General features: G+C 40.6%; 1 protein-coding gene across 2 annotated transcripts in view; it reads left to right on the top strand.

Moving 5' to 3' along the window:
• The first annotated feature begins 273 nt into the window (after window positions 1-273).
• The window catches only part of MPP7 (membrane palmitoylated protein 7), a 245382-nt gene continuing 230742 nt past the window's right edge, over window positions 274-14913 (top strand). Inside the window, exon 1 of one of the 2 annotated variants that reach the window (XM_032243784.1) lies at window positions 274-486. The gene's annotated coding sequence lies outside the window, so the exon portion shown is untranslated. The remainder of the gene's footprint in view (window positions 487-14913) is intronic. The other variant, XM_032243788.1, reaches the window with a different exon arrangement.

The raw sequence follows: 14913 nt of genomic DNA on the forward strand, positions 1-14913 counted from the left end.
CTACCGGGGAGTGTGGAACCAAGGGCGAGCGAACCGGGCGGGCAGGGGCGGAGCTTGCGGTGACTGCGGGTAGGAGGAGGAGCTACAGAGCTGTCACCAATCAGAGCCCAGCTTTGTTTTCTCTTGCCGACCAATGAGGGAGTTCTGCTGGAGGGGTTGTCTTCAAGTCTGAGACGCCCGCCGCCTTCGCAGCCTATCAGCAGGCGCCTCTTACCCCGCGGGAGGTGCGGCCCCGCCCCGCCTCTCCAGCCGCGGCCCTGCCCCTCCGAGGGTAGGGGCTGTGGAGGTTACTCGCCGGACCGGAGGCGGAGGCCGGGCTCCCACTGGGCTCCAGCGTTCTGCGCCCGCCGCGGCGGTGCCGAGCCCGCTGGCTCCAGATTGTCCTTTGCGGCGGTGGCGGTCGCTGCCTCCTTACCTCCGGGCCCTGGGCTGCAGGGGCCAGAACGAGTGCGCCTCACGCCCGCGGACCGCGGCTGTCCAGAGCAGGTAATGGGGCGCCGCGGGAGAGCGCCTGTGGGAGTCCTGGGTTCGGAGTGGGTGGTGGGGTCGGCTCCCGAAGCTGCTAGCTGAGCGGGCGAGCGGGCGAGCGGGGCCGCGGCGCTCAGGAGCCTCCCGCCCGCCTGGAGGCGCCTCCGCCCTGGAGCCCGCGGCGGGCACCTTGCGGGGAGGTGGGGGCGGGGCCGGGGCAGGGGCTGGGCCGCCTCGGGAGGGACCCTGAGGACCCCTGGAGATCTCTGGGGACCCTTGGGGACACGCGGGACTCCGGGCAGGGGCGGCGGCAGCGCCGACCCAGGGCGGGGAGGACCGGCAGGTGGAGGGAAAACTGCAGAGTTGAGTCAGAGTCTGGCTCCCCGGGGAAAAGAACCGATTGAAAGGGAGCAATAAGCTGGGTGGCTTTTTTTTTCTTCCTCTAAGCCAGAAAGGCGTCTTCACTTGGGTCATGTTAATTATATGTTTTCTGAGAACAGGCGTTTGGGCGTGCAGTCCACACGATAGCATCGTTTATTTACTTATTTTACTATTAAAAACATTAAAAGCAGTCTTTAGCGTGAATCTATTTGGGGGCTTTTGCTTAAGTGACAGGTAGACCCAGCAGAGTAACTCACCTTTGTCTGGGCTGAAGTGGGGAGCGGTGAGGTAGGAATGAGGGGGAGGAGTGTTCGTGATCAATGCCTGTGCAGGTTGGAAAGGATTGTGGGGGTGGAACCTTGTTTCTGTCACCGTGCCGTGGGTAGGAATAGAATTGTGATTTTTTTCTTTTTCTAATTTTTAAAAACAACATTTACGTTTAAAAAAGGGCTCCCTAAAAGCAGTCTCTGGACTGAGGCTTTAGGGATGCACCTGCTTTATTCAGGCAGTAATAGTTTTCAGGTAAATCTTGGGCAATTAATTACGTGATTTGATTTACTTGTAAAGAAGTATCCTCAATTGTTGCTACCTTTCCTTTGACATGGCCAATGTATTGTTTGTTTACAAGTGAATTGATGACGGTCACTGAGTTTTAGTGAAAATGTCACAGCGATGGCCCTTGGAGAGTTTTCTATGCTCAGGTTCACTCTGGTTCTACAAAAACAGTATTTCCATTTACTTGTGAAGCTCATCGCTTGTGAAGCTCATAGCACTCCATCAATTGTATAGTATGTCACCCCCTTATGCGTCTGAGGCAGGCTGTGCATAGCATGCCCATTTTACAGGTATGTAAACTGAAAGCCCTAGAGATGAAAGGAATCCTGCCTCACTTTGTTCCTACTTTATTTTATACTTGTAATGGATTTAATTAAAAAATCCGGATAAGATTCCCGCCATCAAGCCAGCTTCTGCATACCAATTCGATCCCGTGTACACAGGTCAGAGGTGGAGACGGTTATTTTCAAGTAAAGAAATATTATCTCTAAGGTTTTTCTTTCCATTCAGGTTGCTAAGCTAGTTTGAATTTCAGGTGAAAGGCAATTTTCCACACAGGTAAAACAAACAAAAGTTAGTAGTGCTGTGTGAAAATCTCTATTTTAAATTTTGGGAAGCTTTCCGAATTAGAGAACCTTATTTATGTTTGCGTTTCTAGTGCAGTATTGAATTTTGGTACAATTTTTTGAATTGAATTGAAATAAGTGGTATGCAGAAGGCAAATACTAATGAAATGCATTTTGATCCTGACTTATGACTTTGTTTCAGGAAGTGTTTGAATTTATAGACGGGTTGAAAAATAATTTCTTAATTAGAATAACTCGACCAAAGGATTTTGGGCCTTAGTGTAAGACAAGCTGAAATGGGTAGTTGGGAGTAAACTCTTGTGTGATGTTAAGGCTTAGGGAATTTTAGAGAATTGTTAGGTTATGTTAAATTTACAAGTTATCAGGAATGTGAAGGTGTCTTATGGATTACTAAATGGAACTCCTTTTTTTTGAGATGGAGTCTCACTCTGTTATCCAGGCTGGAGTGCAGTGGCTCATGCAAACTCTGCCTCCCAAGTTCAAGCAATTCTTGTGCCTCAGTCTCGCAAGTGGCTGGGACTACAGGTGCACACCATCACATCCAGCTAATTTTTTTGTATTTTTGTGGGCGGTTTCACCATGTTGGCCAGGCTGATCTCCAACTCCTGACCTCAAGTAATCTGCCCGCTTTGGCCACCCAAAGTGCTGAGATCACAGGCATGAGCCATCACACCTGGCCTGAATGGAACTGTTCTAAACATGAAGTTATCTCTTGTTTTGTGGCTAATACCTCTGTTGCATATGTACATTTTAACATATTCATATAACATATAAGGCAACTCTTACACAAGGCTATCATTCTATTTATTTGTGTTTTAGTGGCTTTAACTTTTACTCTCTGTCAAATTAAAATTCCTAGCACCCAAGCAAAAATATTCATAAAGGAACCTTTTATCATCTGTTGATTATATAAAAAATGAATCATTTATTCTCATAAGCCCAGCCCTCGTGCAGTGTGGGACACTGGAAAGATATGTTGGCTGTGTGTAAAGTATTTGCCTGTATTCTTACCTGAAGCTTTGACTCCTCCCCCTCCCCCATGGTTTTCAGAGTTTCTGTGACTTTTTTCTTTTTTTCCACTGGGGGCTGCTTATTGGAGATTTCAAACAGATTTTTGGTTTTCCTTATTATGAACATCTCACTGACAAAGATACAAGGTACTGCAACTGTTTCTCTCCTAACTGCAGTTCAGACAATGAATGACTTAAGTCTTCATTTTATTAAATGAGATTCATTTGGAAGGAAAGGGTATTCCTTCATTTTGAATTTAAAGTGAAGGGAATTGTTAGTGAGGCTTGTGCACTGAAGATACTTTTTTATAAACCGAAGGTTCGTTGGCAACTCTGCACGTCTACTGGCGCCATTCTTCTGATAGTATATGTTCATTCTGTGTGTCTCTGTCATAGTTTGGTAATTCTCACAATATTGCAGACCTTTTCATTGTTATCTTATCTGTTATGGTGATCTGTGGTAGGTGATCTTTGATGTTATTATTCTAATTGTTTTGGGGCTCCATGAACCACACCTATGTAATATGGTGAACTTAATTGATAAATGTTGCATATGTTTTGATATTCCACCAAATGGCCATTCTGCATCTCTCTTCCTCTCTCCAGGCCTCCCTATTCCCTGAGACACAACAATATTGAAATTAGGCCAGTTAATAACTTTACATTGGTCTTTAAGTGTTCAAGTGAATCAAAGAGTTGCATGTCTCTCACTTTAAATCAAAAAGCTAGAAATGAGTGAGCTTAGTGAGGAAGTCATGACAAAAGCTGAGACAGGCCAAAAGCTAGGCCTCTTGCACCAAACAACCAAGCTCTGAATACAAAGGAAATGTTCTTGAAAGAAATTAAAAGTGCTACTCCACTGAACACACAAACGATAAAAAGTATAACAGCCTTATTGCTGATATAGAGAAAGTTTTAGTGGTCTGGGTAGAAAATCAAACCAGCCACAACATTCCCTTAAGCTAGCAGAGCAAAACTGTAACTCTCTTCAATTCAATGAAGGCTGAGAGAGGTAAGGAAGCTGCAGAGGAAAAGTTGGAAGCAGCTGGTCATGGTGGCGCATGCCTGTAATCCCAGCACTTTGGGAGGCAGAGGCAGGTGGATCACGAGGTCAGGAGATTGAAACCATCCTGGCCAACATGGTGAAACCCCTTCTCAATTTAAATACAAAAAACTAGCCGGGCATGGTGGTGCTCACCTGTAATCTCAGCTACTTGGGAGGCTGAGGCAGGGGAATTGCTTGAACCCAGGAGGTGGAGGTTGCAGTGAGCTGAGATCATGCTACTGCACTCCAGCCTGGTAAGAGAGTAAGACTCCATCTCAAAAAAAAAAAAAAAAAAAAAAGCAGAGAGAGAGAGAAAAGAAAAGTTGGAAGCTAGAAGAGGTTGTTTCATGAGGTTTAAGGAATGAAGCCACTTCCTTAACATGAAAGTGCAAGGTGAAGCAGCAAATGCTGATATAGAAGCTGTAGCAGGTTATCCAGAAGATCTAGCTAAGATCATTGATGATGGTGGCTACACTGAACCATACTGTAGATGAAATAGCCTTCTGTTGGAAAAAGATGCCATCTTTGACTTTCTTAGCTAGAAAGAAGTCAATGCCTCATGTGAAAGGCTAGGCTGACTCTTTTGTTTGGAGCTAATGCAGCCGGTGACTTCAAGTTGAAGGCAGTGCTCATTTACCATTCCAAAAATCATTAAGCATTATGCAAAATCTATGCTGCTTGTGCTCTATAAATAGAGCAACAAAGCCTGGATGACAATACATTTGTTTACAGCATGGTTTACTGAATCTGTTAAGCTCACTGTCGAGACCCACTGCTCAGAAAAAAAGGCGTCATTGAAACAGTACTGTTCAGTGGCAATGTACTTGACCACCCAAGAGCTCTGACGGAGATGAACAAGGAAAGGAAGTTAATGTTTTCATACCTGCTAACACAATATCCACACTGTACCTATGGATCTAGGAGTGATTGCACCTTTTAGGACTTATTATTTAAGAAACACATCTTGTAAAGCTATAGCTGCCATAGATAGTGATTCTTCTGATGGGTCTTGGCTAAGTAAATTGAAAACCTGGGAAAGATTCACAGTTCTAGGTGCCATTAAGGGCATTTGTGATTCAAGGGAGGAGGTCAAAATATTAACATTGACAGAAATTTGGAAGAAGTTGATTCCAACCCTCATGGATGACTTTCAGGGGTTCAAGACTTCAGAGGAAGAGGTACCTGCAGATGTGGTGGAAATAGCAAGAGAATTAGAATTAGAAGTGGACCCTGAAAATGTGACTGAATTGCTGCAATCTCATTATCAAACTTGAATGGATGAAGAGCTGCTTCTTCTGGATGAGCAAAGAAAGTGGATTCTTGAGAGGGAATCCATTTTTGGTGAAGATGCTGTGAGCATTGTTGAAATGACAGTGGAGGATTTAGAATATTCTGTAAACTTAGTTAATTAAGCAGTGACAGGGCACGATAGGATTAACTTCAATTGTGAATGAGGTTCTACTGTGAGTAAAATGCTATCAAAAGAGAAATCTTTTGTGAAAGGCAGAGTCAGTCAATGTGGCAAACTTCATTGTTTTCTTATTTTAAGAAATTGCCACAGCCATCCTAGCTTTCAGCAATCAGCACCTTGTTCAGTCAGCAGCCATCAACACCAAGGCAAAATCCTCCACTAGCAAAAAGATTATGACTCCCCAAAGGCTCAGATGATCACTAGCATTTCTTAAAAATAATAAAGCACTTTAAAATTAAGACATAATGCTATTGTCCACATAATAGACTACAGTATGCTATAAATATAACTGGTATATGCATTAGGAAAACAGAAAATTTCTGTTACTGGCCATATTGCAATGTTAGTTTTCCTAAGGTGGTCTGGAATGGAACACATGGTATCTTCAAGGTATGCCTGTGATTTCAGAAATATCCTCTCCTATTGGACCCTCTGAGTTTCCCTGTGTTCAGAAGCCCAGACCAAAGTGTAGATTTCTTGGTCTTCATTTATGAGTAGTTGAACTTTTTTTTTTAATGGCTTGTGTTTTGTTTAAATTTTATGTAAACTAGCTAGGACTTAGCTCTTTGAGCCTAGTCTTAACGCTTTGCTTTCTTAGATTACTGAGTCTTTAAGTACTACAGAGCATATGTGTGGCAAAGTTATTTGCTACCTACTATGAACAGATGCTTAAGTTAAAAAACAAAACAAAAACAAAATTCCCAAATAAGATGTTTTTCCAGGCATGTAAATTTTTTTTCTTGAAGAGGCATCTAGTCTTTTTATGTAGGAGAACATTATCAGCTTGCTTTACTTATGAAAGAGAGGAGAGCATTCTTTTTTTCTCTGAAGATAGGAGCTATTTGTCAGGCTTGTTTATTACTGATTGGGTTGCTTGTTACTGATTGTTTGCGAAGGGAGATGAAAAAGCATAGCGATTGCAACACCCATTTTGGGTATAGAAATGACAGTATTAGTGGAGAATAAAGACGAGCTGGTACGATTGCATGTTGCAAGATGTTTTGAAGACAACTTTGCGCTTTGAAAATGTAGGATAGGAATCTAAGTGAGAAAGTCTTTCAGTAGTTGGTGTGTGTGTGTGTGTGTGTGTGTTTATTACAGTTCCGTTGAACTGTGGGTGGGGTGGAGAGCAGTGGTAATTTGTTTCTTACTAGAACACTGCTAGTTCTCAGGGGATTTGATGGAGATTTGGAAGAGAGAAAATGAATAGGATTCAGCCCTTCTAGGAAGGTTGTTCTTGGCAGTGCCTTCGGCCCTTAGGAGAGTGTGGGCAGTTGGTTGTAGGTAGCCAGGCAGATTAAAAGGCTGCCCTCATCCAGGCTTCCCAGAGCTCTCTTCACCTTTGATGACCTTAATCAGGTCATTAAGCATTTTAAGACAGGTTTATAGCTCTCCTGTGGTCCACGCTTGGACTAAGTACTCCTTAATCTTCAAATTTATGTTTGAAATGAGTAGAAACCTGAACTTTATAAAATTAATGACTCGAGTATGCAAGTGAATAGTTTCATAGAGTTATTTGGCTTATGGTAGATTTCAGATTATGGTAGGTGCTTGAATACACTTATTTCTCATACTCTTTCTTCCATCCCTTTAAGAACAAAAAAAGGCCTTATTAGAAATAGGCAAACTTGAATACACATAGAGGTGTACTGCTCAAATTGAGGACTTGAGTTGGACTCCTGGTCTAGGTGTAGCTTTGAAAAGGGAACGGTCAGGTAGGATGCTGTACACGGCAGATGTAGGTAGGGACGGGGATAATGTTAACCCTTTTTGCTGTAGGGAATACTGTCAGAGGGTCTGATGTGTAATTAGACATCACTTAGCTTTACTTATGATAAAAACACACTCTTGGATGGTTTCTCTGTATGTGTACTTAAAGCAGTTTGAATCTTGATAATCGAATATTTCTCAGGGTTGTAACATCTTTTTTGGCAATGGGAAGACTGTTGAAGTGATGATATAAAAACTTGGAGTTGAGCCTGGGATCAAAATTTGGAGTTATGGTCCAAGATTTATCAAGCTTCTACTGCTGATATTCAAAATAATTTTCTCTTCCTATTATGGCTTCTGATTACTTCTGAAGAGTGAGTTCAGACCTCTGTGCTCTAAAGCCCATCAGAGTATCCTTTTTGTACATAGCGTAATCAGGATACAGATTAGGCATTTTGTCAAGTTTGGGAGAAGGAAGTTGAGCAGTGAGGAAATAAATTAACATGATTTTGATTTCTTTATAGTCATTTTAAATAGGATACAAATTTTATATTTTCGAAGTTTCAAAATGTAGTGATTTCACCTTTCATGTTAAGCTTAGTATGAAAAATTTCTACCACTGGTTCTCAAACTTTAGCATTCCTTAGGATCACATGGAGGGCTTGTCAAACCTTAGGTAGCTGCCTTCTAGCCCCAGAGTTTCTGATCAGTAGGTCTGGGAGGGAAGGGGGTGGGGGGGTCTTGGCAATTTGCATTTCTAGTAGATTCTAAGGTCTTGTGCTGCAGCCACTGCAGGGGCCACTGCCTGAAAACAACTGAGTACATTCTAGGGGGAAACATAAGTGTAGTGGGTAACACAGGCTTTGAAGTTTGAGAGATCTAGGTTTGAATCCCTATTTTGCTGCTTACTAGTGCTTTGACTTCAGGCAAGTTTCTAACCTCTGTTGTTCCATCTCTAAAGTGGAAATAATATAGTATTTTGCTGTTGCGAATGTAAGTGAGTTCCAATGAATAGAAGCTCAGGGAACTGCCTTGTAGATTGCAAGCATGGAATAAATGTTTTCTTTTATCCATAGAAAACATAAGTATATAAAATAGATAGAATCCTGCATCTTATGCCATTGAACCAAAGACAGAAAATTTAATACTTAACCTCATTTCCTAGCACTGTGCTGGGGAAAAAAAATATGAGTACTCAATTACTTTTTAATGAGTGAAGGAAAAGTTGTGGATCCTAGTAATTTTCCAGAAACGTTTTTTTAGAGACATAGAATGTTCATATTGGTGCTGCCTCCTCCCTCTTCCCTTCAGAAAGTTTGGATTTTTAGATCACGGTATGTTGGACTCTCACGATAATCCTCATAGTTTACATTTTATGTAACAGGCATTTTAAAAGTTGCTTCTGGGAGCTGAATGACAGGAAGTACCTGAAAGTCATCTTTAGAACATACTATCACGTGTACTATGACAACTTTGTATTTGATGACCTTGAATACAGTTCTCAGGGATCTTTTCTCTCAACTTGCTGAATGCCTGGTTTCTTTTCTTTCCACAGACCTGCAGGAGCTCACCTCTGGCTGTCCTTCCATTAGTGAAACCCTCTTTCCTTTACTCTGTCACGATCACCGTCTTATTTCCATTGTAGCTGTTATCACACTCCTATCATCATCTTATTTGTTTACTTTTTATTGTTTTCTTCACTAGGACATTAACCCTAAGAGGGTAAGGACTTGACCTTTGCTACTGGGTCCCTGGGTTGGGATGGAGTTCCTGGTTTATGGAGATTGAACACCTGCTGGTTCGGTGAAGGCACCTCTGATGTGGAGCTGCCCCTCTCTGCTTTCCTCCCGAGCTCAGGGGCTCAGGCTGGAGTTAGCGCTCACTTCATGGCACATTATCATGATTGGCTCATGTAGAGTCTCCTACCTTATTTTATTTGTATCTTTCCCCTTTATCACCTGTCCCCATTCATGTTCTACCTTGGCCCCATGAGACCCTCTCTCTCTGGTGTGTGCATAATTCCCCTAAGGACGGCCAGATTATTATGTCGTTGACACTCTCACTAGCTGCTGCTTCCTGCATTCTTGCTGGCATGTGGCATTTTCTGACCTTATAATTTTTTCCAATCTGATGCAACAGATGGAGCAATTCAGCACAAAGTGATATGTTACTGTTCTTATTTGCAAGTATCTGATTACTAATGCAGTGGGGTATCTATTGTATACTGTGTGGGTTTTTCCTTGGGTGAGTTGAGCATTTATGTGTCCTTTGCCTCTTTTTCTATTAGCTTTTCATATCTCTTTCCCATTTTTCTCCCCTAATTTTTAGCAGTTTTCTTCTTTTTCCAAGAAAAATTTTAGCAGCTTTCTTCTTTTTCTTGTTAGATTTTAAATGGTATACACATCTTAGTTTTTTACCTGTTGGATTTTTTTCTTTGAAATATTTTTTTAAATAGAATCTTTAACTTTGTTATGATCCATCCCTTTTTTTTTTTTTTTTTTTTAACCTTCAGGGTCTTGTGTAGGAAATATCTATCCATTCATATTTACCAAAGTTATGTTTCTACATTTTCTTCTATGGCAAGACAATTTTCCCATATCTCATTTGCTAAATAACTTAGTGATTTGTGATGCTACCTGTATCATATATTAAGATCCACACACTTGTATGCACACACACTCCGACACATACACATATTCTCTGTCTCACCTTTTTAGTCTCCCCGCTCTATTCTGATCAATTTGTCTGTTTCTGTTCTAATTTCACAGTGGTTTTTGCTTTTATTTTTATTGCTACAACTTGTTTCTGTATCTTTTTTTTTTTTTTTTTTTTTTTTTGAGATGGAGTCTTGCTCTGTTGCCAGGCTGGAGTGCAGTGGTGTTATCTCGGCCCACTGCAAACTCCACCTCCCAGATTCACGCAATTCTCCTGCCTCAGCCTCCTGAGTAGCTGGGACTACAGGCGCACACCACCACACCCAGCTAATTTTTGTATTTTTAGTAGAGACGGGGTTTCACCATGTTGGCCAGGATGGTCTCGATCTCTTGACCTCGCCATCTGCCCGCCCTGGCCTCCCAAAGTGTTCGGATTACAGGCATGAGCCACTGCGCCAGGCCTATCTATCTTGATATCTAGAAGAATGAGTCCCTCCTGTGTTCTTTTAAAAATATATTTAAACTGGTAGTTTTCAACCATGGTTTTATATTAGAATTCACTAGGTAGCTTTTAAAAACCATATATCCCATTGACCACAGAGGAAATGAATTGTAATCTCTAGGCAGTGGAGTCCAGCAGTTGTATTTCTTAAAACCTCCTCCAGTGATACTGATCTATGTCCTGAGTGGAAATCACTCATCAGTAGTATTTAACTTTTATTCAATGGAGGTCAAATTTCTTTTTCTGTAATGATCTCATCTTCTTTGTTACACTAATTCCTAGTTATTTCAGCTTTTGTTTCTATTGTGAATGCCATTTTTTTCCGTTTTATTTTCTATTGTTTATTTCCCCTGGTGTAGGGGAATCTTACATATATACGCATATGCTATGCATCACTTTACAGGGATATGTTCTGAAGAATGTGTCATTAGGTGATTTCATCCTTGTGTGAACATCGCAGACTGCATTTACACAAACGTAGATAACATAGCCTACTACACACCTAGGCTATATGGGATAGCCTATTGCTCCTATGCTACAAACCTGTGCAGTAGGTTACTGTCCCGAATACTGTAGGTAACTGGAACATGATGGTGTTTGTATATCTAAACATCTGTAGACATAGAAAAGGTACAGTAAAAATATGGTAGGAAAGATTAAACATGGTCCACCTGCATAGGACACTTTGCCTGTGTCTGGACTGGAAGTTGCTCTGGGTGAGTCAGTGAGTGGGTGGTGAGTGAATGTGAAGGCCTAAGGCATGGCTGTACACTAACTACTGTAGACTTTATAAACATTATGTCTAGGTGACACTACATTCATCTAAAAAGTATTTTTTCCTTTAACAATAAACTAAGCTTAGCTTACCTTTTTTGCTGTGTAAACTTTTCAACGGTTTTTAACTTTTCTTTTTTTTCCTTTTCCGAGACAGAATCTTGCTCTGTTGCCAGGCTGGAGTGCAGTGGCGTGATCTCGGCTCATTGCAACGTCTGCCTCCTGGGTTCAAGCGATTCTCTTGCCTCAGCCTCCTGAGTAGCTGGGGCTACAGGTGTGCTCCACCTCACCCAGCTAATTTTAGTATTTTTAGTACAGCTATGATGTTGGTCAGGATGGTCTCGATCTCTTGACCTTGTGATTAGCGTGCCTCAGCCTCCTAAAGTGCTGAGATTATAGGCGTGAGCCACTGTGCCTGGCTGGTTTTTAACTTTTTGACTCTTTTGTAATAACACAGCTTAAAACACAAGCATATTGTATAGATGTACACAAATATTTTCTTTAAAAATTTTTTATGATCAACGTATAGAATTTGGGGAGTTTGGACAAAAGTATACACTCCTGTATTTGGTATTATAAAATATGCTAACATTTAAGTCCGTAAGCCAATATTTTCCAAATTATGCATGGGTAAGAAAGATCCAAAATGAAAGATAGACCAATGGATTTAAATACAACAAGGTGAGAAAAGTTAACTGATACGGTTTCAGATTTCACATTGCAAATATACTTTAATGTATATTACATTTTCCATCACCGCAATCCAGGTGCTATACATGTCCATCACCTCCAAAGTTTCCTTGTGTCCTTGTGTTTTGTTTTTATTTTGTGTGTGTTAAAAACACTTAACACAAGATCTACCCTCTAAAAATTTTAAAGTACACGATGTCATCTTACTAACTGTCTGCATATTGGGAAAGCTGTCACACTTTTGGTGGCAGATACAATTTTTCTAAGTATCTAATTTTTGTTTGAAGGCTTGACTTTTATCATTGGCAACAAATACGTCAGTGATTTTTTTTTTTTTTGAAGCAACAGGCTCATTTTGCTTTTGAGAAAGTGCCAAATACCTAACTTTCAATACTAATACTTTCAGTGTTGATTTCATGTAAAAATGATATTCTATAAACAAAGTTGCTAGTTCAGCTTGCTGATCAAACCGTTGGCATAAATTCTTTTCCTTGAGACAACTTCCATACTTCAGTATGCCACACAACTCCTTCCTGTGAACCTTCTACTTCAGCACAAAGAGTATTAAAAAAAAAAAGGCACATACTCAGGGGTTGAGATTTTACGCAATTGCTTATGTTCACTGTTTCATCAAGGATATTTTTATACCTTCCTTTTTTTTCCATTGTGAGCTCACAGTGGTCATGATGACCTATACTGGTGGTGCCACTGCCTTGATTCATGCTAAGGGGCCAGCAATTTTACACACCCTTGCTTTGATCATCATCAGTGTTTCATGTCGGTCTTTGAAAGTTGTGAGTGACCATTATAATGATAGTTTTGATGTCATGGACATCCTGAAAGGTGCCTGAGGACCCCCAGGGTGTCTTGAAGCACTTTGAGAGCAGCTGGCTTGCCAGTTCAGTTGAAGGTGGGCTCCTCACAGTGATCTGTCTCTCGTTCAACTACATCCAGATTCTCCTTTGCTTATCACTCCTAAAGTTGTCCTTTTAGAAGCAGGGACCGGCTACTTCTTGGCTCAGCTGTGCTATAGTTTTCCAAGTGAAAGGAAGTTTAGTAACACTAGGAAAGAAAATGTTTTTGAGATAGGCAACTCCTGACATGTACAAAGTTCTACATATTGTCTTATCACAATAAATACATCCATAAACATACTTATGCTTGATAGACTTTCCTCATCTTTTAAGATGAAGATAATCACAAAGAGAACATGAAGAAATGTTCTGTTTATTTATCAAGAAGTACTTGTTTGGTCATCATAATTAAATAAAAAAAAAAAACAGGCTACCACCTGTTGTAATGCTTTTTATTTAATGAAGGGTTTAACATGTTCTTATGTTCTTTTATTTCCTGTAAATAGTAATCAGATCTTGATTTGATTCAATTTCTCTTTTTTGGCAAAACTGCTTTGTAGCTAGTGGCCTGTTCTTCTCACCGCTGTCAGGTGATGTTGATTGTCTTGATTTTTGTAGTGTTCATGACCATTGATAACCGTTGCCTAGATCCATTATTTTATCAAGGGTTTGCAAGATGATGATATTTTTATTGGTTTTTTTTTTTTTTTTTTTTTTAGTTATTAGAATATTTTTATAAAGAGAAACTTTCCCTCATAAACTCTTTGATATCTAGTTAGTACAGAAAAGGTAGATTAGGTGCCCGATTCTTTCTGTTTTTAAAATCAGTTTTCAATATTATGAATTGGTTCCCTAGATTATAGAACAGGACTGTTCAGGATGTGTAAATTAAATTGGTCTCTACATCATTTTTCTTGGAAACACCAAGCTAAATTGCACTGGTGTTTAGAAGCAAATCTAAAGGACACTATTAATAGAAAAGTCCTTTTGTTATATTCTGAAAGTAGCTTAATTCACTTGAAATAAAAAAATAATGGCAGAAACGTCTCGGAGCTGTTAAATTGAAATTTTGAAAAATTAAAACATTTGGCCGGTCACAGTGGCTCAGTACTTTGGGAGGCAGAGGTGGGTGAATCATGAGGTCAGGAGATCGAGATCATCTTGACTAACATAGTGAAACCTCATCTCTACTAAAATACAAAAAATTAGCTGGGTGTGGTGGCTCATGCCTGTAGTCCCACATGCTTATAGTCCCATGCTACTTGGGAGCCTGAGGCAGGGGAATGGCTTGAACCCAGGAGTTGGAGGTTGTAGTGAGCTGCATCATTGCACTCCGACCTGGCAACAGAGCAAGACTCAGTCTCAAAAAAAACATAAATTAAAAAACAAACAAAAATTAAAACACTTGTTCTTGTTTTTAGAATGATGTATTCATTGCATGTAATTATCCTTTTATGTATCTTATATTGTATTTTGAGAGCAGATTCAAAAATGTCTAAAGCATCTGTGCCTTCAAGGTTCCTGTAGTATAATAGAGTAGGTGAAAAGTTGACCTCTGTTCTTATCACGTAGATTTGTTACAATCATTCCATGGGTGGAACGACAAACAAAAGTTCTATTTACTCCAATATACCCCCTTCTTTAAAATTCATAGTTTTGAGAAATGGCTGATAAAAAATCAGATAAAGTTTCCTTTAGAAAAAAGGGAAGCCATCAGTGAAACCTATTATGTAGAAGGCAGTCAGATGGGACTGAAGACATCCTGTTGGAACTAGGGTGAGAGGAGAATGGAAGGGAAGGCAACTTTCTTCAGCCCTCAGCTACAGGCTTTTCACTGGCTTCTTCCTGCTAATGCTGCCTGTAGCTTGAAACAGGTCCTCCTGCTTCAGGCCAGACCTGTTTTTAAGCTGCTCCTCCCTCCCTGAATTCCTTCACATAATTTGAGTGATTGCTGAATACACAAGACTTGGTGCCTAGACAAGAAAAGATTATTTAAATGTCTGTGTATATTTGTGCACTTCTCCTGGGAACCGGTTAGCAGCTGTCCTAGATCAGCAGGGATTGTGGTGACACTGGCTTTTCCTGTGTGCTTCCTCTCATGTGCATTTCAGAGCGATATCTTCAGTAAAGTACTTTTATTTAATCATTGGTGACCGTACCGACTATGAATCTCACTACCAGATCTGTTCAGTTGTTTTCAGTTCAGTGTCTT

The sequence above is a fragment of the Sapajus apella genome, unplaced genomic scaffold, assembly GCF_009761245.1.
Source record: "Sapajus apella isolate SASKATOON/1434 unplaced genomic scaffold, GSC_monkey_1.0 scaffold53, whole genome shotgun sequence".
Lineage (NCBI taxonomy): Eukaryota > Metazoa > Chordata > Mammalia > Primates > Cebidae > Sapajus > Sapajus apella.